The sequence below is a fragment of the Mus caroli genome, unplaced genomic scaffold (genome assembly GCF_978045245.1).
Source record: "Mus caroli unplaced genomic scaffold, Mus_caroli_1 scaffold_6, whole genome shotgun sequence".
Classification (NCBI taxonomy): Eukaryota; Metazoa; Chordata; class Mammalia; order Rodentia; family Muridae; genus Mus; species Mus caroli.
In genome coordinates, this window is record NW_028227261.1 from 14,049,794 (window position 1) to 14,076,136 (window position 26,343).

At 42.9% G+C, this 26,343-nt stretch overlaps 1 pseudogene; it reads left to right on the forward strand.

The window, feature by feature from the left end:
* Window positions 1-6,165: 6,165 nt before the first annotated feature.
* Window positions 6,166-18,691, forward strand: LOC147004171 (far upstream element-binding protein 2 pseudogene; annotated as a pseudogene).
* The last annotated feature ends 7,652 nt before the right edge of the window (window positions 18,692-26,343 follow it).

Genomic DNA, 26,343 nt, shown 5'->3' on the forward strand with positions numbered 1-26,343 from the left:
CTTCCATTCACAGCTGCTGCTGACCATTGTTGGAAGTTGGACTACAGACTGTAAATCATCAACAAATGCCCTTACTATATAGAGACTACCCAAAAGTTCTGTGACTCTAGAGAACCCTGACTAATACAATCCTAAGTTAATTTATAAATTAATGGCAAAGGACAAAACGGAATGAAGCCAGACTGACACAGAAAGATTCCGGAACTATTGAGGTAAGGATATTTTAGTGTCCTGGAATATTCAGGAATGCAGGGACCTGAAAACAGAATTGAAGTCTGTATCGAAAGCTACCTCAAGGCAGGGAGTGATGGGTCACAACTTTGATTGTAGCACCTGGAAAACAGGCAGGTGGATTTCTGTTAAGTTCTAAGCTACCCTGTTTTATACCTTGTGCGTGGTCAGCCTGTTCTATGTAGTAAGCTCTAGCCCATCGTTTTCTATGAAAGAGAGAAATAGGTAATTGGGGCTATTTAGTGAGTCCCTGACTCAAACAAATATTCAGGTGTGTTTTGTCGTATTTTGAGATTTCTTTGTTTATTTGTTTCTAATTTAGCTCAACTAAAACCCATGGTCAGACACGGGCTCCAACAGCTGTCTACTGCTAAGCTATATGAATCAAAATTCAGGACATCAGTGAGTATCTAGAATAGAATGTCCTCTTTAACCATGAAGGAGTTACTAAGACAAGAAGGTCCAGAATATGGAAAGAGCTTAGCCACTAGAAAGGTCAAGCATCTGTGATGGAGTAGCCAGGACAGAGCATAGAATATTCTGTATGAAATACGTCAGGAGTGCTGGCATCCCAGTTGTGTTCCACCGTCCCTGTCATGGTTGGTTTCCTGAGAAAGGGCCTCCCAGCTAGTTCATAATACACCAGATTGAGCACCAGCTTGATAGAGAGCTCAAATATCAGCAGCTGCGATAGAGTTCTTAATTATGGGGCCACACGGTTCTCAACTGGCTTCATGGGGGATTTTTCTTATTGCTGTAGACTCTCATGTATCCCAGTCTGGACATGAACATTTTATGGAGCAAAACTAACCTTGGTCTTCTGATTCTTCAACCTCCTCTTCTCAAGTGCAAGAATTAGAGGGGTATGCTGCTGAACCCCATCATATTGAGACTTGGGATGACATTTGTGATCACAGTTCGCCTGCCAATAGAGGCCTGGAGGAATCAAGGTGTCTCTTGCCCTCTAACTGCCTCAAACAGAGACATTAGCCAGGAGATCTGTACAAATAGTTTCACTGTTGGATGTGAAGTGTCCACTCCTAGCCACACTCAAGAGTTCATGGCTTGAGGATGAAATATTAAGACTAGCCTCAGCTGGGTCAGTCTACATCAGACTTTGCTATGTAAATAATTTTTTAAAAAGAAGAAGAACATGTGTGTAGGATATCAAGATGCATTACTGTAAACTGCTGAGGAAGAACATCTGAGTTCTGGATTCAGGGTCTCATTTCCATGCTAGCTAGACCTTGGGGGATAAAGCAGAAGATGCAGGAGGAGGAGATACCTTCCATGGTCAACTTCCTCAACTCTGTGGTTACACTGTGAGTCACACCATAATCTGAAAGCAACTGGGAATTATAGGAAGATAGGAAGTCCCAGATGAGTGCCTGGAATGATGAATCTGGTTAGGGTCCCCTCCTCTATAAGTAAATAGACACTGCAATGCAAAAGACATTAAAAGCATGCCCATGTAATAGATTTTGCTTGCTAAGGACCATTTGTTCTATATGACTTGTCCTACAATAGGTAGAATATAAAAGTTCTTTGATGGCAGAAAAAAATATCTGATCAGGAATGGTGACCAATGTCCTTAACCTCAACAAAACAGAAGCAGAGGAAAGCACATTGCTGTGACTTGTAATGCCTGGTCATCATAGCACATTGTGGAGAAGCCAAGACTACAAAGTAAAACAGTGTCTCAAAAGAAATACAGAGATAGAGGTGATGCTGAGGGATAGCTCATCGATAAACAGCATGCCTGTTCTTTCAAAGACCCCTGTATCCCTTATCACCATCCACAGTTTGTTTACAGCATTCTATAACGACAGTGCTAGATAAAGTAGTGAGTGCCCTTTTCTGATCTTCACTGGTACTGTGGAGATAAGATACAAAGGAGTAGGTGAAGGCAAAACTCTCAGAAACATGCAGAAAAGAGTATTTGGCTTCATTTCTTTCTACCTGAGAAATACAACCTATGAATATACATGTGATGTAGATAATCTCAAATTCTGACATCTAGTAGAGATCAACCTCGAGGGGACTCTGAATCAAGTGGTCCTATACCAGCTCTCACTTCTGTCTAGGGCATCCCTACTGAATAATTCCTACAAAGAACTGTTTCATGGACACCAGATAACAACAGTGACTTTGAAGCAATGGAGCTACTAGTCTATATTTTCATGAACATGACAATGAAGATAAGCAAGTATGAATTATTTGCTTTTATTGATACTGGTAATGGCTACAAAAGGAGTGCAGAGGTCAGCTTGGCAAATGTTACCAAAACAAAGACAGATATCAGAAATGAATAGTGACAACTCAGATTTGCACAGAGTAAAGGCTGTAGAGAAGGAGAGAGACATTTGTCATTCACTAGTGTCCTTTGAATACAAGATGATCTCTGAAGAATATGGCCTCATAAACATGTGCTGTGCATGCTGGGTATGGTAGTAGAGCACTCAGGGAGTGGAATCAGGTGAATTAGGAGCTCAAGTCCCATGTGGGATACAGGAGAGAAATTTTGAAAAGTAAATTAAAATGTAAAAAAAGCAGGAACACTCTCTTCTTTGTTCTATTGAATCTTTCTCTGATACTGTTGAGTCTACCATCTTGTTATTCCCATAGAAATTTGGGTTACCCTGGATAACAATCTCCATAATTCCCCAAAATTCCATTGATAGGATGAAAATTGGCATCAAACACATTAGTTTCACAATCCTGTAGATACAAACCATTGAAGAGCCATACAAGTAGAATGTTACTAATGAACAGGCAAGAGAAACATAAGAAAAATGTCAAAATAGCTTTATTTGTACTGACGGCAGTTGGTCATGGATCTCAGTCTGACCCAGACAACACAGGGAATCTCCTGTTCTCACAACATGGGAACTGACTCATGCTGCCTCAGAATCCTCAGGATATCCATGATCTTAGAACAAAGTAATACAAGTCTCTCTACTACAACATAACTCATGTCACCATAGCAATCAACAGGGGAAGGGTACAGCTCCATGATCCATTGATTCACACTGTGATATCCTCAATGACTCTCTCTCTCTCTCTCTCTCTCTCTCTCTCTCTCTCTCTCTCTCTCTCTCTCTCTGTCACAAACACACACACACACACACCACTGACACTTTTGTGTTAGGAGATTTGGCTCATGGTAGGCAGAAGAAGGCTGATACTAGAGTCCCAATTCTACAATTTCCCTTTCCAGGATATCTTAATGAGTGTTTTACTTCTGAGAACAGACATCATGACCAAGGTACCTTTTATAATGACAAATTTTAATTTTGGCTGCCTTACAGGTTCAGGGGTTCAATCCATTATGAGCAAATTGGGAGCATGGCAGCATCAAGGCTTAAAACTTAAAACTCTATATATCACCATGTCTGATGTGAAAGGGGTCTTCAGATCTTCTACTCCTTTTTTATCTTTGTTTACTAGAACAAACTTGTTTCCCTTGGGCTAGTCCACTACTGTTAGCAGCATTCCTCAGAAGGTATCCCATGGCTCTGGTATTTTTAACATCTTGGGATATCCAAGTCAACTTGAACATCACAGCTTCTTGTTCCATTGTCTGGGATCCACACATGATCTTCCAGGCTCTACCAAAGGCCTTGCTTCACTCCTCCATCTCTGCCATCTGTAGCACTCTAGGCTCTTGTTGACTCCACTCTACTCTTGCAGTTCTTCTTGGTGGACATCCCATGATATTGGCATCTTCAATAGTCTTCTGCTGCACCTAGGACTGCCTTACCAATAGTTTCTCACAGGCTCTCTTCACAGTGCCAAACCTCAACTTTAGACCTGGGCCTTCAACTGCAGCTGAAGCTTCACACAAACCTTCCCAGGCTACTCACAATGCCAAGACTCAGCAGAGCCCCATGACCTAATGGCTACAAAACAAGTACCACCTGGGTGAATCTTAGACATTACCAAGTTCAGCTGCAGCTTGATATACAACCTTGACAATCTCTGGAACATGTTTTCTTTGTGCTCTAGGAAAATTTCACCCCAGTGATGTTGGTCTCTTCTTAATCACTCCAAATTTCTTAGCTCCAAGTAACCAGCATCAATTCTCCCAGAGTCCCTTCTATTCTAGACTCTAAAGCGAGAGTCACATGACTGAAGCTGCCAAATTCTACTGCTTGCGGGGGCTAGAACATGCCCCTCCTGCCCTAGCTAACTAAATGCTAAGAGGAAGTACATAGAACTAAATGTGTATATAATAAATAGAAAGATACCAGACTAGCAACTTAACATCACACCTGAAAACTCTAGAATATAGAGAAGCAAACATATCCAAAAGGAGTCTATAGCAAGGAATTATCAAACTGAAGGTTGAAAGCAATAAAAATAGGAACAAAGAGAAAAATACAAAGAATCAATGAGACAAAGAGTTGGTTCATTGAAAACATCAAGAGCAATAAACCCTTATCCAAACTAACTGAAAGATGGAGAGAGAATATTCAAATTGATAAAATAAGAAATGAAAATGACTACATAACAACAAATACCTAAGCAAAATAAAGAATCATTGGGTCATACTTAAAAACATGTAACATAAATATTGGAAAATCTAAAAGAAATGGATCATTTTCTAGATAGACATCACTTACCAAAGTTAAATCAAAACCAGTTAAACAATTTAAGTAGACCTATAGCTTCTGAGGAAATAGAAGCAGTTATTAAAACTAGAGCAGAATTCTACCAGAGTTTTGAAGAAGAGTTAAAGCCAACATTTCTAAAATAATTCCCCAAAATAGAAACAGAAGAAACATTACCAAATTCATTTTATGAGGCCACACTCACCCAGATACCCAAGGCACAAAATGAATCAACAAAAGAAGAAAGAAAAAAAAAAGAACTACTGGCCAATTTTCCTTATGAACATAGATGAAAAGCTACTCAATAAAATACTCAGAAATAGAATCCAAGTAACAATCAAAAAGATTATCACCATGATCAAATAAGCTTCATCCCAGAGATGCAGGGATGATACAACAGATGAAAAACAGTCTGTTGTAATCTACCATATAAAGAAACAGAAAGAAAAATCCCATGTTCATCTTATTAGATTCCAAAAAAGCTTTTGACAAAATTCAACACCCCTTCATGATAAAAGTCTTGGAGAACTTAGGGATACACAGGACATACCTAAATGTAGCCATCCAGCAGCCACTGGTGAACTGGGTTTACCTGAAAGGAGGGCTGAAACTAAGGTAAGGGGGTGAGAGAAGGATGAGGCCTAAACAAAGGTTCTGATCAAGGCTCAAAATTTAATAATAAGCTTTACATTTGTCTTAGTTGGGGTTTTACTGCTGTGAACAGATACCATGACCAAGTCAAGTCTTATAAAAACAACATTTAATTGGAGCTGGCTTACAGGTTCAGAGGTTCAGTCCATTATCATCAAGGTGGGAGCATGGCAACATCCAGGCAGGCATGGCACAGGAGGAGCTGAATGTTCTAAGTCTTCATCCAAAGGCTGCTAGTGGAAGACTGACTTCCAGGCAACTAGGGTAAGAGCTTAAGCCCACACCCACAGTGACACACTTATTTCAAACAGGTCACACCTATTCCAACAAGGCCACAGCTCCAGATGGTGCTACTCCCTGGTCCAAGAATATATAAACCATTGCACATTAATAAAGGGAAAAAACACCTCCTGTCACTATTGAACTTTACTGAGATGATCTCTTTTTTCTCTCTAGGTGCTAAGAGGGTTCCTTAGAGACCCTTGCAATCATACAATGTAAGCTGTCAAATTCCAATATGAGTTGTCTGTCCCAGTGTCCAATAGTCCATCAGCTCAAACAGCTAGACCTGAGTGGTATCACCTTGTGAAATTTAAGTCATGGACTTCTAGGAAGACTGCTAGAAAGATTGACAGCTACAATACAGAAGCTAGAATTGAAGGGTTGTATGATCATGGGCTTCCAAACTGATGTCCTCCTGCCTGCTCTGAGCAAATGTTCCCAGCTCAGTGAGGTCAATTTTCTGAAGAACTTCTTGTCCATGGACTGTCTGAAGAAGCTGTTGCAGCACACTGCCAACCTGAGACAGCTGACCAGGGAAATATACCCTTTCCACCCAGTGAGGTCTATGATGAAATTGGTAATGTCCTCCCACACAGATTTGCCCAACATTGTTCTGAGCTTATGGACACACTCAAAGTTATAAGGAAGCCAAACAAGATGTGCTTTGTGAGTAACAGCTGTGTAGTTTGTGGAGGAGTCTGTGTCTACAACATGGAGGCTGCATGATGCTCCTGTTGGCAATGAGAGAGGTCACTGCTGGACTCTGAGAAATAAAAGCCAGGAGTCATGTGAATCATTTGAGATAGGGCATGTGTATTCCAGCATTTTTGGATGCACTTGGGAAAGAAACAATTCTTTGGTTCCTATTTGAAGGAGGAGTACTGATCTGGAGAACAAGGGCTTATTTTCTGCCTTAGGTCAACAGTACAGACCAACTTTGTCACAGCAAAAGAGATTTGAAAGTTGTGTTTTCAATATTGTGTTGGCCCCTCCCATATTCTTGTGTTCCCTTTTCCTGTTCCTCCATCATTCCAGATTTTTCAGAGTGAAAAAAAAATGCCCAATGTTTCAAGATTATATATACTTCAGCTTCCTGAGATTCTGTTCAAAACACTAAAAAAACTTTCTTTGAAATACGGCTGCCAGGGCCCAGACCCAGGATCTCCTTGACACAGTGGAAGGAGAAGAGCAATGGCAGAAAAGTAGGACTTTTTATTGTCATGCTTTCCCTTGGTGCCCTAGCGGTCCTTAGTGTAGACTGGCAACTTGAGTGGCCCAACCATGCGTGCTCTGGCGTAGGCAGAGGTGGAGAGGGGATAGGAGTGACTCCACCAGAAGCCTTCATACATTGGTGGCCTTGTGGGCTCCCATGCAGAGGGTCTCCGGACATCGCCAGACAGGCTGTCAAGCCTATTCGTGGACCAGCGTGGATCTTGCTACCTCTGGTGTCTACCTCTATAGTAACAACATATGGGACCCTAATGACTTTGGTGCAGTCAGGGTGGACAGAGCTGTTGCTACAGTGGGTTTTTCCCCACTTTGTGGGTAGCAGAGGAGTTATAGCATTACCTATAGGTGTTCAAAAGGTGTTGCATGTGGGCATACTGACATATATGGAGATGAAGGCGTGTCAGCTCTGTCTACAGTGTGCATCCTCACAAACCTTCACTTTTGTACACACAAATCCTGTGCAGTTAATCACAGGATTATACAAGATCTCTGCTCTGAAGCTGTTACATTGAGGCTCCATGTCTTACTGTATCGATGACTCAGAGGGGCAAGCTCCTTGGAAAACAAGGACAGAAGACTCTGTGGAAAGAGGACTTTAGCAGTTCAGTTCTGCCTGCTGTCTCTCAGTTTCCTGTCTGCTATGATGTGAAGTCCTTGGGAGGTCTCCTTACCACAGGTTCCCACCACCCTGATGTTCTTGCAAGAATGTAGGGCCAATTGAACTCTGACTGAACACTCTGAAATCATGACTCAAAAAGAATCCTTTTTAGAAAAAAAGCTGTCAGCTAACTTGATCTTGCTCTGAAGAACGAATCCGAGGAGTTCTGGATTTGGCGTTTATGTGTGCATTGTCTGGAGTTGGGAAAGCGCTATCCATCTCCAAGCGGAGAATCTGATTCAAATATTTGACTTTAGATGTTTTCTCCAGTAGCTCAATAGGTATACATTCTGATGTTATCATGTCTTTTTAGGAAAAAAAAATTAGACTTACGTATTTAAAAAAAGAAAGGCTATTGTCTTAAGATATTTAGGGTTGCTGTCTAATAAATAAAAGTTCACTTATCTACATCTAAGTTACTTTGCTACTGTAGCTGACCTGCCTTCTGTGTTCCTCTGAGGCCAGAAATTGAAGGCTAAGGCATTTAACACCTCATCCAAAAACACTAGGAGATTAAGTAAAGTATCAATTGCTAGAGCCTTTTCCCTTTTGTCCAGATGTGTCTTGCTTGCCAGGCTAGGGAGAAGTTTGTAGTAACAAACTTCTATTGAAGCAGGAGAATAATGCTAGCTCACAGAGAAAGAAAAAGCTTCTACCCTTTTAATAAACCCCAAGTTCGTAAGAAAAAAGCCTTGTTCCTTTATTAATACTAAGCCTGCATTGTATTAAGAAAAGATCTATTCCCGGTAAGGATATGGTCCTTCTGCTCTCTCTCTCTCTCTCTCTCTCTCTCTCTCTCTCTCTCTCTCTCTCTCTCTCTCTCTCTGCATTTTCTTTTTTCCTCTTACCCTCTGCACCCTGCAATTTACTGGTGACACATGGGAGACCGACATCACTTTTTGGTCACGGTATTTCCTCACACTGATAGACACCCTAACTAAGCCAAGTTGGTACCAGCATAGTGGGATATTGCTGAAATTGTCCTGAGCATGTGTGCTGTTGTATTGTGGAAGGGCTTTGGAACTTTGAGATAGAAAAAGCATTGAGTGTTGAGAACTCAGTGGAAAGTTCTTGAGGAACTTGAAAGATAAGATGAGAATGCTGAAACAAGGCAGAAGACACAGGGAGTTGCTCTTGAAATTTTAGAGGGAAATTTAATAACTCTATCAAAGCTATTTGCTATTTTGAATTGAGATTCTCTGCTTCTGGTTAGATGGGGGGGGGGGCAGGGGGCTGAAGAATCATCTGTGGTTAACCAGATACCACAACAAATAAAGTGAAACTTTGCTTTGCTGACCATCTAGAGCTGTAAATTAGTGGTGATTAAGAAAAGACCAGTTCCGACTCGCCAGCTACCCACAACACCCGCCACAGGATCTTAAGACTTCTGGTGAGTGGAGCACAGCTTCTGCTCCAGTCCAATCACGTGGGACCTGAGACTGCTCTGGTTGGGGAGAGAGAAATCCGGTCTACATAGGGCCACAAGCCTCTTCCGGTCAGAAAAGCACCGGGGCAGCTGGGGCGCAGGGTCGGCTGACACTCGCCAGCTACCCACAACACCCGCCACAGGATCTTAAGACTTCTGGTGAGTGGAGCACAGCTTCTGCTCCAATCCAATTGCGCACGGGACCTGAGACTGCATTAGTTAGGGAAGCAGAAACCGGCCTGAGTAGGGCCACAGACCTCATCCGGCCAAATCAGCGCCGGGGTAGCTGGAGCGCAGGGTTGCCTGACACCTGCCAGCTACCCACGACCCCCGCCGCAGGATTTTGGGACTTCTGGTGAGTGGAATAGAGCTTCTGCTCCAGTCCAATCACGCGGGACCTGAGACTGCTCTGGTTGGGTAGAGAGAAATCCGGCCTACATAGGGCCACAAGCCTCTTCCAGTCAGAAAAGCACCGGGGCAGCTGGGGCGCAGGGTCGGCTGACACTCGCCAGCTACCCACAACACCCGCCACAGGATCTTAAGACTTCTGGAGAGTGGAACACAGCTTCTGCTCCAATCCAATTGCACGCGGGACCAGAGACTGCATTAGTTAGGGAAACAGAAAACCGGCCTGAGTAGGACCACAGGCCTCTTCCGGCTGGACCAGCACCGGTGTACCGTCAGCTACCCACGACCCCTGCCGCAGGATTTAGAGACTGCTGGTGAGTGGAACACAGCTTCTGCTCCAATCTTTAAACAGTGACAACGATAACAACTAACCCCAGAGATTACCAGATGGCGAAAGGTAAACGTAATAATCTTACTAACAGAAACCAAGACCACTCACCATCATCAGAACCCAGCACCCCCACTTCGCCCAGTCCAGGGCACCCCAACACACCGGAAAAGCTAGACACGGATCTAAAAGCATATCTCCTGATGATGGTAGAGGACTTCAAGAAGGACTTTAATAACACACTTAAAGAAATACAGGAGAACACTGCTAAACAGGCAGAAGACACTAAAGAGGAAGCACAAAAATCCCTTAAAGAATTGCAGGAGAACACTGCTAAAGAGTTACAAATCCTTAAAGAAAAACAGGATAACATAATCAAACAGGTAGAAGTCCTTACAGAAAAACAGGAAAACACATCCAAACAGATGATGGAAATGAACAAAACCATACTAGACCTAAAAAGGGAAGTAGACACAATAAAGAAAACCCAAAATGAGGCAACACTGGAGATAGAAACCCTAGGAAAGAAATCTGGAACCATAGATACGAGCATCAGCAACAGAATACAAGAGATGGAAGAGAGAATCTCAGGTGCAGAAGATTCCATAGAGAACATCGGCACAACAATCAAGGAAAATGTAAAATGCAAAAAGATCCTAACTCAAAACATCCAAGAAATACAGGACACAATGAGAAGACCAAACCTACGGATAATAGGAGTGGATGAGAATGAAGATTTTCAACTCAAAGGACCAGCAAACATCTTCAACAAAATTATAGAAGAAAACTTCCCAAATCTAAAGAAAGAGATGCCCATGAACATACAAGAAGCCTACAGAACTCCAAATAGACTGGACCAGAAAAGAAATACCTCCCAACACATAATAATCAGAACAACAAATGCTCTAAATAAAGATAGAATACTAAAAGCAGTAAGAGAAAAAGGCCAAGTAACATATAAAGGCAAGCCTATCAGAATTACACCAGATTTCTCACCAGAGACTATGAAAGCCAGAAGATCCTGGACAGATGTTATACAGACACTAAAAGAACACAAATTCCAGCCCAGGCTACTATACCCAGCCAAACTCTCAATTAACATAGATGGAGAAACCAAAGTATTCCACGACAAAACCAAATTCACACATTATCTCTCCACGAATCCAGCCCTTCAAAGGATAATAACAGAAAAAAACCAATACAAGGACAGGAACCACGCCCTAGAAACAACAAGAAGGTAATCCCTCAACAAACCTAAAAGAAGACAGCTACAAGAACAAAATGCCAACTTTAACAACAAAAATAACAGGAAACAACAATTACTTTTCCTTAATATCTCTTAATATCAATGGACTCAACTCCCCGATAAAAAGACATAGACTAACAAACTGGCTACACAAACAAGACCCAACATTTTGCTGCTTACAGGAAACTCATCTCAGAGAAAAGGATAGACACTACCTCAGAATGAAAGGCTGGAAAACAATTTTCCAAGCAAATGGCATGAAGAAACAAGCTGGAGTAGCCATTCTAATATCTGATAAGATTGACTTCCAACCCAAAGTCATTAAAAAAGACAGGGAGGGACACTTCATACTCATCAAAGGTAAAATCCTACAAGAGGAACTATCAATCCTGAATATCTATGCTCCAAATACAAAGGCAGCCACATTCATTAAAGAAACTTTAGTAAATCTCAAAGCACACATTGCACCTCATACAATAATAGTGGGAGACTTCAACACACCACTTTCACCAATGGACAGATCATGGAAACAGAAACTAAACAGGGACACAGAGAAACTAAGAGAAATTATGAATCAAATGGATCTGGCAGATATCTACAGAACATTCTATCCTAAAACAAAAGGATATACCTTCTTCTCAGCACCTCATGGTACCTTCTCCAAAATTGACCACATAATTGGTCACAAAACAGGCCTCAACAGATACAAAAATATTGAAATTGTCCCATGCATCCTATCAGATCACCATGGACTAAGGCTGATCTTCAATAACAAAATAAACAATAGAAAGCCAACCTTCACGTGGAAACTGAACAACACTCTTCTCAATGATACCTTGGTCAAGGAAGGAATAAAGAAAGAAATTAAGGACTTTTTAGAGTTCAATGAAAATGAAGCCACAACATACCCAAACTTATGGGACGCAATGAAAGCATTTCTAAGAGGAAAACTCATAGCTCTGAGTGCCTCCAAAAGGAAACTAGAGAGAGCACACATTAGCAGCTTGACAACACACCTAAAAGCACTAGAACAAAAGGAAGCAAATTCACCCAAGAGGAGTAGACGGCAGGAAATAATCAAACTCAGGGGTGAAATCAACCAAGTGGAAACAAGAAAAACTATTCAAAGAATCAACCAATCAAGGAGCTGGTTCTTTGAGAAAATCAACAAGATAGATAAACCCTTAGCCAGACTCACTAGAGGGCACAGGGAAAGCATCCTAATTAACAAAATCAGAAATGAAAAAGGAGACATAACAACAGATCCTGAAGACATCCAAAACACCATCAGATCCTTCTACCAAAGGCTATACTCAACAAAACTGGAGAACCTGGATGAAATGGAGAAGTTCCTAGACAGATACCAGGTACCAAAGTTGAATCAAGATCAGGTTAATGATCTAAACAGCCCTATATCCCCCAAAGAAATAGAAGCAGTCATTAATAGTCTCCCAACTAAAAAAAGCCCAGGACCAGATGGGTTTAGTGCAGAGTTCTATCAGACCTTCAAAGAAGATCTAATCCCAGTTCTTCACAAACTATTCCACAAAATAGAAACAGAAGGTACTCTACCCAACTCATTCTATGAAGCCACAATTACTCTGATACCTAAACCACAAAAAGACCCAACAAAGATAGAAAACTTCAGACCAATATCCCTTATGAATATTGATGCAAAAATCCTCAATAAAGTTCTTGCTAACCTAATCCAAGAACACATCAAAACAATCATCCATCCTGACCAAGTAGGTTTCATCCCAGGGATGCAGGGATGGTTCAATATACGGAAATCCATCAACGTAATCCAGTATATAAACAAACTCAAAGACAAAAACCACATGGTCATCTCGTTAGATGCGGAAAAAGCATTTGACAAGATCCAACACCCATTCATGATAAAAGTCTTGGAAAGATCAAGAATTCAAGGCCCATACCTAAACATGATAAAAGCAATCTACAGCAAACCAGTAGCCAACATCAAAGTAAATGGTGAGAAGCTTGAAGCAATCCCTCTAAAATCAGGGACTAGACAAGGCTGTCCACTTTCTCCATACCTATTCAACATTGTACTTGAAGTCCTAGCCAGAGCAATTTGACAACAAAAGGAGATCAAAGGGATACAAATTGGAAAAGATGAAGTCAAAATATCACTCTTTGCAGATGATATGATAGTATATATAAGTGACCCTAAAAATTCCACCAAAGAACTCCTAAGCCTGATAAACAGCTTCGGTGAAGTAGCTGGATATAAAATTAACTCAAACAAATCAATGGCTTTTCTCTACACAAAGAATAAACAGGCTGAGAAAGAAATTAGGGAAACAACACCCTTCTCAATAGTCACAAATAATATTAAATATCTTGGCGTGACTCTAACTAAGGAAGTGAAAGATCTGTATAATAAAAACTTCAAGTCTCTGAAGAAAGAAATTATAGAAGATCTCAGAAGATGGAAAGATCTCCCATGCTCATGGATTGGCAGGATCAACATTGTAAAAATGGCTATCTTGCCAAGAGCAATCTACAGATTCAATGCAATCCCCATCAAAATTCCAAATCAATTCTTCAACGAATTAGAAAGTGCAATCTGCAAATTCATCTGGAATAACAAAAACTCTAGGATAGCAAAAACTCTTCTCAAGGATAAAAGAACCTCTGGTGGAATCACCATGCCAGACCTAAAGCTCTACTACAGAGCAATTGTGATAAAAACTGCATGGTACTGGTATAGTGACAGACAAATAGACCAATGGAATAGAATTGAAGACCCAGAAATGAACCCACACACCTATGGTCACTTGATCTTCGACAAGGGAGCTAAAAACATCCAGTGGAAGAAAGACAGCATTTTCAACAAATGGTGCTGGCACAACTGGTTGTTAACATGTAGAAGAATGTGAATCGATCCATTCCTATCTCCTTGTACTAAGGTCAAGTCTAAGTGGATCAAGGAACTTCACATAAAACCAGAGACACTGAAACTTATAGAGGAGAAAGTGGGGAAAAGCCTTGAAGATATGGGCACAGGGGGAAAATTCCTGAATAGAACAGTAATGGCTTGTGCTGTAAGATCGAGAATTGACAAGTGGGACCTCATGAAACTACAAAGTTTCTGCAAGGCTAAAGACACCATCAATAAGACAAAAAAACCACCAACAGATTGGGAAAGGATCTTCACCTATCCTAAATCAGATAAGGGACTAATATCCAATATATATAAAGAACTCAAGAAGGTGGACTCCAGAAAGTCAAATAACCCCATTAAAAAATGGGGCTCAGAACTGAACAAAGAATTCTCACCTGAGGAATACCGAATGGCAGAGAAACACCTGAAAAAATGTTCAACATCCTTAATCATCAGGGAAATGCAAATCAAAACAACCCTGAGATTCCACCTCACACCAGTCAGAATGGCTAAGATCAAGATTTCAGGTGACAGCAGATGCTGGCGAGGATGTGGAGAAAGAGGAACACTCCTCCATTGTTGGTGGGATTGCAAGCTTGTACAACCACTCTGGAAATCAGTCTGGTGGATCCTCAGAAAATTGGACATAGTACTACCGGAGGATCCAGCAATACCTCTCCTGGGCATATATCCAGAAGATGTCCCAACCGGTAAAAAGGACACATGCTCCACTATGTTCATAGCAGCCCTATTTATAATAGCCAGAAGCTGGAAAGAACCCAGATGTCCCTCAACAGAGGAATGGATACAGAAATTATGGTACATTTACACAATGGAGTACTACTCAGCTATTAAAAAGAATGAATTTATGAAATTCCTAGCCAAATGGATGGACCTGGAGGGCATCATCTTGAGTGAAGTAACACAATCACAAAAGAACTCACACAATATGTATTCACTGATAAGTGGATATTAGCCCAAAACTTAGGATACCCAAGATATAAGATACAATTTGCTAAACGCATGAAACTCAAGAAGAATGAAGACCAAAGTGTGGACACTGTGCACCTTCTTAGAATTGGGAACAAAACACCCAGGGAAGGAGTTACAGAGACAAAGTTCGTAGCTGTGATGAAAGGATGGACCATTTAGAGACTGCCGTATCCAGGCATCCGTCCCATAATCAGCTTCTAAACGCTGACACCATTGCATACACTAGCAAGATTTTGCTGAAAGGACCCAAATATAGCTGTCTCTTGTGAGACGATGCCGGGGCCTAGCAAACACAGGAGTGGATGTTCACAGTCAGCTATTGGATGTATCACAGGGCTCCCAATGGAGAAGCTAGAGAAAGTACCCAAGGAGCTAAAGGGATCTGCAACCCTATTGTTGGAACAACATGATGTACTAACCAGAACCCCGGAGCTCTTGTCTCTAGCTGCATATGTATCGAAAGATGGCCTAGTCGGCCATCACTGGAAAGAGAGGCCCATTGGACTTGCAAACTTTATATGCCCCAATATAGGGGAATGCCAGGGCCAAAAGAATGGGAATGGGTGGGTAGGGAAGTGGGGGGCGCTATGGGGGACTTTTGGGATAGCATTGGAAATGTAATTGAGGAAAATATGTAATAAAAATATTAAAAATCAAAAAAAAAAGAAAAGACCAGTTCCAAACTTTGTATCTGTAACTCCTTCCATGGGTATTTTGTTTCCTATTCTAACGAGGAATGAAGTATCCACATGTTGGTCTTCCTTCTTCTTGATTTTCTTCTGTTTTGCAAATTGTATCTTGAGTATTTTAAGTTTCTGGGCTAATATCCACTTATCAGTGATTTATATCAAGTGACTTCTTTTGTAATTGGGTTACCTCACTCAGGATGATATCCTCCAGATACATCCATTTGCCCAAGAATTTCATAAATTCATTGTTTTTAATTGCTGAGTAGTACTCCATTTGTAAATGTACCACATTTTCTGTATCCATTCCTCTGTTGAGGGACATCTGGGTTCTTTCCAGCTTCTGGCTATTATAAATAAGGCTGCTATGAACATAGTGGAGCATGTGTCCTTATTGCCAGTTGGAACATCTTCTGGGTATATGCCCCAGAGAGGTATTGCCGGAACTTCAGGTGGTATTATGTCCAATTTTTTGAGGAACCACCAGACTGATTTCCAGGGTGGTTGTACCAGCTTGCAATCCCACCAGCAATGGAGGAGTGTTCCTCTTTCTCCACATCCTCACCAGCCATCTGCTGTCACCTGAATTTTTGATCTTAGCCATTCTGACTGCTGTGAGGTGGACTCTCAGGGTTGTTTTGATTTGCATTTCCCTGATGATTAAGGATGTTGAACATTTTTTCAAGTGCTTCTCAGCCCTTTGGTATTCCTTGGTTGAGAATTCTTTGTTTAGCTCTGTACCCCATTTTTAATGGGGTTATTTGAATTTCTGGAGTCCAGCTTAGAGATGAAGTTTGGAGCTAAGTCGAAAGGATGGACCATCCAAAGACTAACCCATCCGGGGATCCATTCCATTATCAGCCACCAAACACAGACACTATTGCACATGCCAGCAAGATTTTGCTGAAGGGACCCTGATATAGTTGCCTCTTGTGGAGCTATGCCAGTACCTGTCAAATACAAAAGTGGATGCTCACAGTCATCTATAGGATGGAACACAGGGCCCCCAATGGAGAAGCTAGAGAAAGCACCCAAGGAGCTGATGGGGTCTGCGACCCTACAGATGGAACAACAATATGAACTAACCAGTACCCCCAGAGCTCGTGTCTCTAGCTGCATATGTAGCAGAAGATGGCCTAATCGGCCATAATTGGGAAGAGAGGCCCCTTGGTCTTTCAAACTTTATATGCCCCAGTACAGGGGAACGCCAGGGCCAAGAAGTGGGAGTGGGTGGGTAGAGGAGCAGGATGGGGGAGGTTATAGGGGACTTCCAGGATAGCATTTGAAATGTAAATGAAGAAAATAACTAATAAAAATTATTATTAAAGAAGAAGAAGAAGAAGAAGAAGAAGAAGAAGAAGAAGACCACTTCCCGCAGTGAGCCACTGCTGCCTCCTCAGCTTGAAGCCTCCACACCAAGCCCTTCCCTGCCCCAGGTTGAAGGTTTCCCCACAGGCCTCCTGCTGGTGGCAGTGGAAGGAGCTGCAGGGGTTTGGGGATTGAGGCGGCCCTGGTGGAGGAGGTGTGTCTGGGTGCCCCTCACAGCCTCCTGGTGGCTGTGGCCCTGGGATCCGCAAAGATGCCATGCAGTGGACCCGCCAGATTGCAGTCAAAATCGGAGGTGGTGCTGCTACCACCTTGATTTTGTTTTCAGGGGGGCAAAAGAGACAGCTGGAAGATGGAGACCAGACAGACAGCAAGAAACTGTCTTCCCAGGGAGATTCGACTGGTTCTCAACTGGGACCCATCCATCCTCCCCCCTAGGACCTCAATGACAGAAGAGTATGGGGGTCCGGACCGCATGGTGGCCTTGATCATTGGCAGAGGTGGTGAGCAGATAAACAAAAATCCAGCAGGACTCAAGCTGCAAAGTTCAGATCTCACCAGATAGTGGTGGCCTCCCTGAGTGCAGCAGGTCTCTGACTGGAGCACCTCAGTCTGTCCAAAAGGCAAAAATGATGGCTGGATGACATCGTGTCTCAGGGCCATGACTTCCCCCCCCTCCCCCAGGAGAGTTCCAGGACAACATCAATGGGAGGTCAGAATGGCACGGTACAGGAGATCAGGATACCTGCTGGCAAGGCAGGCCTGGTAATTGGCAAGGGTGGAGAAACCATCAAGCAGCTGCAGGAGCGGGCAGGGATGAAGATGATTTTAATTCAGAATGGCTCCCAGAACACAAATGTGGACAAGCCACTGAGGATTATCGGGAACCCAAAGTATAGCAAGCCTGTGAGATGGTGATGGACATCCTGCAAGAACGTGATCAAGGTGGCTTTGGGGACCTCAATGAATACGGATCTGGGGTTGGTGGAGGCATTGATTGATGTGCCTGTACCCAGGCATTCAGTTCGTGTAGTTATTGGCCGAAGTGGAGAGATGATAAAGAAGATCCAGAATGGTGCGCATCCCGTTCAAGCAAGATGATGGGACTGGCCCTGAGAAGATTGCTCCCATCATGGGGCCTCCAAATCGGTGTAAACCCGCAGCCCGGATCATCAATGACCTCTCCAGAGTCTTCTTCAGAGTGGGCCTCTAGGTCCCCCAGAGGTCCCTGGCATGCTCCCTGGGGGCAGGGGCCGGGGCAGAGGCCAAGGCAACTGGGCAACTGAGTCATCTCCTGGAAGGGAGATGACTTTCTCCATTCCTCCCCGTAAGTGTGGGCTGGTCATTGGCAGAGACAGGGAGAATGTGAAGGCCATTAACCAGCAGACAGGCACCTTTGTGGAAATATCTCGGCAGCTGCAGCCCAACAGGGACCCCAATTTCAAGTTGATTGTGATCCAGGAAATCGCCCCAGCAGACTGACAATGCAAAGCAGCTCATTGAGGAGAAGATAGAGGGTCAGGCCCTGGACCAGGCCCTGCTAGACCCATGGGACCTTTCAACCCTGGACCCTTCAACCAGGCGCCCCCACATGCTGGTGGTCCCCTCCTCACCAGGACCTGCCTCAGCGATGGGGCAATACCTAACCCCAGTGGAAACCACCTGCCCCTCACGACCCAAACAAAGCTGCTGCAGAGGCTACAGAACCTAATGCTGCCTGGGTTGTGTACTAATCCCACTACTACCAGCAACCCCCAGGTCCTGTGCCAGGCTCTGCCCCAGCCCCTGCAGCCCCACCTGCACAGGGGGAGCCCCCATCCCACCTCCAGCCTCCACTCATTGGCCAATCAGACTACACCAAGGCTTGGGAATAGTATTACAAGAAAGAAAGAGAGAGAGAGAGAGAGAGAGAGAGAGAGAGAGAGAGAGAGAGAGAGGAAGGAAGGAAGGAAGGAAGGAAGGAAGGAAGGAAGGAAGGAAGAAAGAAAGAAAGAAAGAAAGAAAGAAAGAAAGAAAGAAAGAAAGAAAGAAAGAAAGAAAGAAAGAAAAGGGGGAAAAGGTCAGCAGCACCCCCACAGCATGACTACACCAAGGCCTGGGAGGAGTACTAGAAGAAGCAAGCACAAGTGGTCACTGGTGGGGGGGGGGGGTCCTGGAGCACCCCTGGCTCCCAGCCTGATTACAGTGCCGCCTGGGCTGAGTATTATCAGCAGCAGACTGCTTACTATGGACAGACCCCAGGCCCTGGTGGCCCACAGCCACCTCCCACCCAGCGGGGACAGCAGCAGGCAAGTGGGAACTGCCACCTTCCTCCTCCTCTTTTCTCCTTTCAACCCATCGGCCACCGTCCATTCTGCCTTAGTGAGTAGCGCTGGAAACCCTTTTCCCTGCAGGGTGTGCCCTTTGATGGCAGGCTTGGGCATGTGGGAAGAGCTCGATGGATGCAGATGCTCACAGAAGAGGCTCTTCAGTAGCCACTGTTGGCGCAATGTTATCCGGAGCTGTGGGCACCGGCCGCAAAGGTGGAACTCTGAACTGCTGTGGTGTCCCGGGTGCAGGAAGTCGGGACCACACCCATTGCTGAACCCGCTCGCTCAAAACCTTTTCCCCTTCTCAGCATCACTATTTTGCCTTTTTTTTTCCATCATCTTTATCCCCCATGTCCAAGTAACTGTGTGTTGCAGGAGGCCCTGGCTCTGCTGGGATGGAGGAGAGCCCACTGAGGGGACTGGGCCCTCCCTGCCTGGCAAGGCCATCTCTTGTGTGCTTGCCTCTGTCCTGGTCTTGTCTGTGAAGTAGGCATGACGCTGCCGCCTCCCTCCTCAGTCCCCCTCCCCCCTGGCATTTCTCCCCTGTGTGGTCTCTTCTGCAATTCTGGCTTCTGCTGCAGAATCCTCCTCCATCAAGGAGCAGTCCGGCCAGTGGAGTCCCCAAGACAGACAGTCACAGCCCCCTGCTTAGCCTATGGGGGCTTGGGCCTGGCCTCTTGACCCACTGCATGGAGTCGCAGCCTCTTGTAGCCAGGCCACCTCCTGCCATGACCATTCCTGTCTCTCCCTCTCTGCAGGCAAATGAAGCAAATGTATATGAACTTCATCTGTGAAAGTACTTTTTTCCTCCATTTTAGTTCCATTTGGGGGCTTCTTTTACTGGTTTCTATATTTAATTGGTTTGGCGAGAGAGCAACGGCTGCCCAGGGGGCTGGGAATCCCCTTCATGCTGAGGTGCTCCCTCTCTCGCTCATTCTTTTTCCTCTCCAAAATCAGGATTCTTCATGTTGAGCAAGCCTTAGAAAATAGCAAGAATTTAACCTCTGCCCCCACCCCGCAAAAAAAAAAAAAAAGTTTAAAAATTAAATCACAAAAAGCAGAACAAAACCTATAAAATGATATATGTATAGAAATATATAAATCTCTATCCCCCATCCTCTGAGCCCACCCTCTGAGGGTTCACCATCTCCGTACTGTCTGGGGCTCTATTTTTGTTTTTAAATAAACTTTTTTTTAAGTTAGAGTTGGAACATTCCTTGAACCAGGTATGGGTGTCACAGGTCCCTCCTGCTCACTCTCTCTCTCTCTCTCTCTCTCTCTCTCTCTCTCTCTCTCTCTCTCTCTCTCTCTCTCTCTCTCTCTCTCTCTCTCTCTCTCTCTGCCCCCGCTCTTCCCTGGCTCCTTCCTATACCCACCCCAACCCCAAGCCTGGCCTAGTACATTGTCATCTGTTGAAGGTGAGATAAAATGAAAACAAAACAAAAAAATTGCATGACATTTTTTACACTTTATCGCTAATTTTTAAGTTCGCAAATAAATGGTAACAAAACGGAGGGAGGGAGGGAGGGAGAGAGAGAGAGAGAGAGAGAGACATCACCAGGTGAAATCTACTTGGAAGAGCTTCCTAAGAATACAGAAAAGCTGTGTTAATGTCAGGTGTTGGAAGATAGGGGCATGCAAATATCTGTGAGTTCCAGGCCAATCTAGTCTACAAAGTCAGTTCTAGGACAGCCAGAAATAGCCAGTGAAACTGAATCTCAAAAAAACAAAAACAGTTTGGACTGGAGAGATAGCTCATAAGTTAAGAGTTCTTGCTGTAATTGCACAAGGCCTGAGTTGGGGTTCTAGCGCCCATATAGTGCAGCTCATAACCACCTTAACTCCAGTTCCAGGGAATCTGATGCCCCTTCTGGTTTCTGTGAGTTCCTGCACATACTTGCACACAAACACAGCCATGTACTCATATAAGTTATTTTAATAAAGAAAATAAAGTATTGAATTGAATTTTTTAGATGAAGTAAAAAACAGGGCTGTAGAAATAACACAGTACAGCCTTGCACAGGAATGAGAGAGAGTTCATGCCTTTCCCCCATAACTGAGCTGGAGATGGAGGCATTAAGCATTTGGGGCATCAAACGTGCTCAGAGTCACTATCTCTGAAGTGAGGGTCCAAGAGCAAGACCACTGGGCATCAGTCAGATCCTTAGCCCAGTGATAAGCATCTGTTTCTTTGTCCTCCAAGGGGGGTGGGGGGTCTGGAGCATAACTCTGTGCTCCCAATACTCCAGGGCTGTGCTCCTGATATCCTAGTCTCAGCTCTGTGCTCCGGCTCCTCCAACAATTTGCTCTTACTCCCAGTAAGAGAAGATGGATCTAGAGCTTTGCATTTGTGGAGATGACTTTCTCTGTGGTCCTTGGAGATGGATGCATAAAATTTGGGGACCCTTGAGATCTATGAAATAGTATTTCCCAGAAGGGTCAACCTGGAAGAGTGGGTTACAGAATAACAATTCTCAGGAGAGTCAGATAACAAGTGAGTCGTGGTTTCCTCGTGGCCCTTCACATGTGTGCTGGGTGATATGGGAGGTTATACTGAGCCTGGAATAAACATACATATTCTGACCTTGTAGACAGAGATTTGTCATGCATTGGCCATGTTATGCTTAAAAGCAGTGTCTCTTCCCAAGGTATAGACTGAGTTCTCTGAAGAGTCAAGTAAGATGAAGATAGCATTTACTTTCTGGTATGCTTAGAGTCTATAATATATCCTGGAATTCAGAAAAATGCAGGGAACCTGTTCTAAAAAGCCTTAACACTAGTCATCATTGCATCCTCAAGTGGGCAGAGTACAGCTGCAGAATCACCTGCCTTAGCTTGGTGCTGTGGTAGAGGAATTCCTTCAGGATGAGCATATAAATGCTATTTCCATAGAAACTGACCCAGGAGGTGGGCACAGTGTTGCATGCCTTTAACCCCAGCCCTCCAGAGGCAAAAGGAGGTGGACCCTGACAAAAACAATAAATCCATGAATTAACTGATATTTGATATGAAGCCTTCGATGCATTTGCAGTTGTTAGAAATAAGTTTTCAGTCACAAAGAAAGAGACCATCAGGCCATGTTCAGTGCCTGGACACACAGCCTTTACTCTCTTAAGAGGGCACACTAGGGAGATGGAACACAGAAAGACAGAAAGTCGGCTTATACTTCATTACAACTCAGACAGTGACTTTTCTGTATCAGCTGAGGTCAGAACAAACAGGCCTATTTGATTATCTAGTTGGAAAGGAATTGACACATGCATGTGGGTAGAGGGCAGGGAATCACTGCTCCATGCCACTATATTCCTGAAACATGACACAGGCCCTTTGTGTAAAGAAAGGTTCTCTCTCTCTCTCTCTCTCTCTCTCTCTCTCTCTCTCTCTCTCTCTCTCTCTCTGTGTGTGTGTGTGTGTGTGTCTGTGTGTGTGTGTCTGTGTGTGTGTGTCTGTGTGTGTGTGTCTGTGTGTGTGTAACATTTGTGCCAAAGTTTTGAATGTTCAGTCAGATAAAAAATTTAATTTCTCATCTTAAAGTTTCATGCCATTCCATTAAAATTTGATTATTTCTTTTGTTGTGTTGTTTCAAGACAGCACCCACCTGCCAGCTCACCCCTGCCTTTAATTTAAGTGCAGCAGAACTGGTGGGAAGAGACACAGACAGACAGACAGACAGACAGACAGACAGACAGACAGACAGAACTAGAGAGAGAAAAAAACATGTCTGGAACCACAGTCCTAAAGAATGTAGCCGACACTGCAGACTGGATGATCCTTTCTCTACCACCATTCCCTTCTGGGAAAGCAAGGGCAGCTTTTGCATAGAAGCCATCTTTGTTTATTTTGGTTCGGATATACATAAGATTAGAAGAGATGATATCCATTAGCTCAGGCTGTCCTCAAGCTTACTCTGTAACTGAAGGTGACTTTAAACTCCTGTGGTCGGCACCCTCTCAGCTCAGCTCTGTCAGAGCAGATGACTGACAAAGCACCAGGCTCAGGGCTGAACTCCAGAACAATTTGATAGGTTTGGAAATAATTACTTCGGGTTAATATTTTAAATTTTTTTTTGTCTATTATCTGTCTATTATCCTGAGGTGATTCCTTCTCAGAATAATGTGTGTCAAATGTGAATAAAATTAAACCAGCTGAGCTGATTCAAGGTAGGGAATCACAGAGGGAAGGATGTAGCAAAAGGACTCCAGAGATACCTAGTTAAGATTATCTACAGAGCAAGACTGTTACAGAAGCAAATATCAAGCCAGCTGAAAAAGATAAACAAATTACTGGATACATTAAAAAAATAAATGAACTCAGAGTTGTAAAGTCAGTGCTTCATGGACACCTGATATTCATCCCAGGGTCAGGAATTTTTCTGGTCATATTCAGTTTTTTATCCTTCTTTCATGCAGAGATATTTGGTTCAAGGAATATTGATAAAGGTGTCCCAAATAAGATTGAATGGGTGGAGTAAAATCATCCAATCAGTTGGACCTGTTTGTTGGTGCTTCCCCTGTTGAGGGGTGAGGGGAGAAAAGTCTGTAAAGCTGTCCTTGAAGTAATAGTTGACACTCAGAACCCTAGAGTCTGTCACCAGTGTCCAAGTCAGGAAAGTATTACACCTCCACCAGGACACCCCAACACATTCAGAGACATTTTAGACACAGACAATAAGGACATCCTGGAGTCTGTCTCTTCAAGTGGATAGGTAGAAGACAGGATTCTGTTTTTAAAACAGGAATCCCAGCCCTCTGATTCTATTAATGAAGACTCAGGAGCCAGATTCTGATGTAAAAATCTTCTAGCTTAGAGAGGCACAGAAAGCACCCAGCTGACCTCCCTATTCCCCAGTCTCCCAGAAGAAAATCCTCCTTCTATTCCATGATGTTTGTTTTTCTGGTGGTTAGTTTCTTGAGTTCTATATATAATTTGGATATAATTTGCCCTCTATCAGATGTGGGGTTAGTGAAGATTTTTCCCCAATCTGTAGGTTGCTGATTTATCCTACTGACTATGTCCTTTGCCTTACAGAAGCTTTCCAGGTTCATGAGGTCCCATTGATCAATTCTTGATCTTAGAGCCTGAGCCACTGGAGTTTTGTTTAGGAAATTCCACCCTGTGCCAGTGAGTTCAAGGCTCTTTCCTACTTTCTCTTCTACTAGATTCAGTGTACCTGGTTTTAGGTTGAGGTTCTTGGTCCACTTGGACTTGAGCTTTGTGCAAGTTGGCAAATATTTTCATTTTTCTACAAACAGACTGACAGTTTGACCAGCACCGTGTATTGACGATGCTTTCTTTTATCCATTGTATATTTTTGGCTTCTTTGTCAAAGATAAAGTATCTGCAAATGTGTGGCTATATCTCTGGGTCTTCAATTCTATCCCACTGATCAATGTGTCTGTCTCTGTACCAATACCATGCAGTTTTTAATCACTAGAACTCTGTAGTATAGCTTGAGGTCAGGGGTCATGATTCACCCAGCAGTTCTTTTATTGTTAGGAATTGTTTTCGCTATTCTGGGTCTTTTTTACTTTTCCAGATGAATTTGAAAATTGGTCTTTCCATGTTTTTGAAGAATTGTGCTGGAATTTAGATGGGGATTGTGTTGAATCTGTAGATTGCTTTTGGTAGGATGTCCATTTTTATGATGTTAATTCTGAGATGTTAATGGAGAGCTTGGGAGATCTCTCCATTTTCTGAGATCTTCTATTTCTTTCTTGAGAGTCTTTAAGTTCTTATCATACTGATCTTTCACTTGTTTGGTTAGAGTTACCCCAAGATATTTTACGTTATTTGTTAATATCATGAAGGGTGTTGTTTCTCTAATTCCTTTTTCAGCCCATTTAATCATTTGTAGAAATGAAGACTACTGATTTATTTGAGTTAATTTTACATCCAGCCACATTGCTAAAGTTTTTTATAAGCTGTAGAAATTCTCTGGTAGAATTTTTGGGGTCGCTTATGTCTACTATTCTATCATCTGCAAATAGTTATACCTTGACTTCTTCTTGGCCAATTTGTATCCCCTTGATCTCCTTTTGATGTCTTATTGCTCTAGCTAAAACTTTGAGTACTATATTAAATAGATATGGAGAGAGTGGGCATCCTTGTCTTGTCCCTGATTTTAGTGGGACTGCTTCAAGTATCTCTCCATTTACTTTGATATTGGCTATTGGTTTGCTGTAAATTGCTTTTATTTTGTTTTGATATGGGCCTTGAATTCCTGATCTCTCCAAGACTTTTAACATAAAGATAGTTAAATGTTGTATTTTGTCAAATGCTTTTTCAGCATTTAAGGAGATGATCATGTGGTATTTTCCTTTGAATTTGTTTATATACTGGATTACTTTAATCGATTTTTGTATAGTGAACCAACCTTGCATCCCTGGAAAGAAGCCTACTTAATCATAGTGAATGATTGTTTTGATTGTTTGGCTTCAGTTTGCAAGAACTATTTTTTTTGTTGAGCCCTTCTATGGTTTAGGTATCAGAATAATTATGGCTTCATAGGATGAATTAGGTAGTGTTTCTTCTGTTTCTATTTTATGGAATAGTTTGAGGAATATTGGTATTAGGTTTTCTTTGAAGGTCTGGTAGAATTCTGCACTAAAGCCATCTGGCCCTGGGATTTTCCTGGTTGGGAGGTTTTTAATGTCTTCTTCTATTTCCTTAGAGGATATGGGCCTGTTTAGATAGTTTACCTGCTGTTGATTTAACTTTGGTATGTGTTATCTGTCTAGAAAATCATCCATTTCATCTAGATTTTCCAGTTTTGTTGAGTATAGGCTTTTGTAGTAGGATCTGGTGATTTTTTGAGTTTCCTCCATTTCTGTTGTTCTGTCTCCCTTTTGATTTCTGATTTTGTTAATTTGTATACCATCTCTGGGCCCTTTAGTTAATTAGGCTAGGGGGTTATCTATCTTGTTGATTCTCTCAAAGAACCAGCTTTTGGTTTTGTTGATTCTCTCTATAGTTTTCTTTGTTTCTATTTGGTTGATTTCCGCCCTGAGTTTCACTATTCCCTGCCATCTACTCCTCTTGGGTGGCTCTTCTTGGA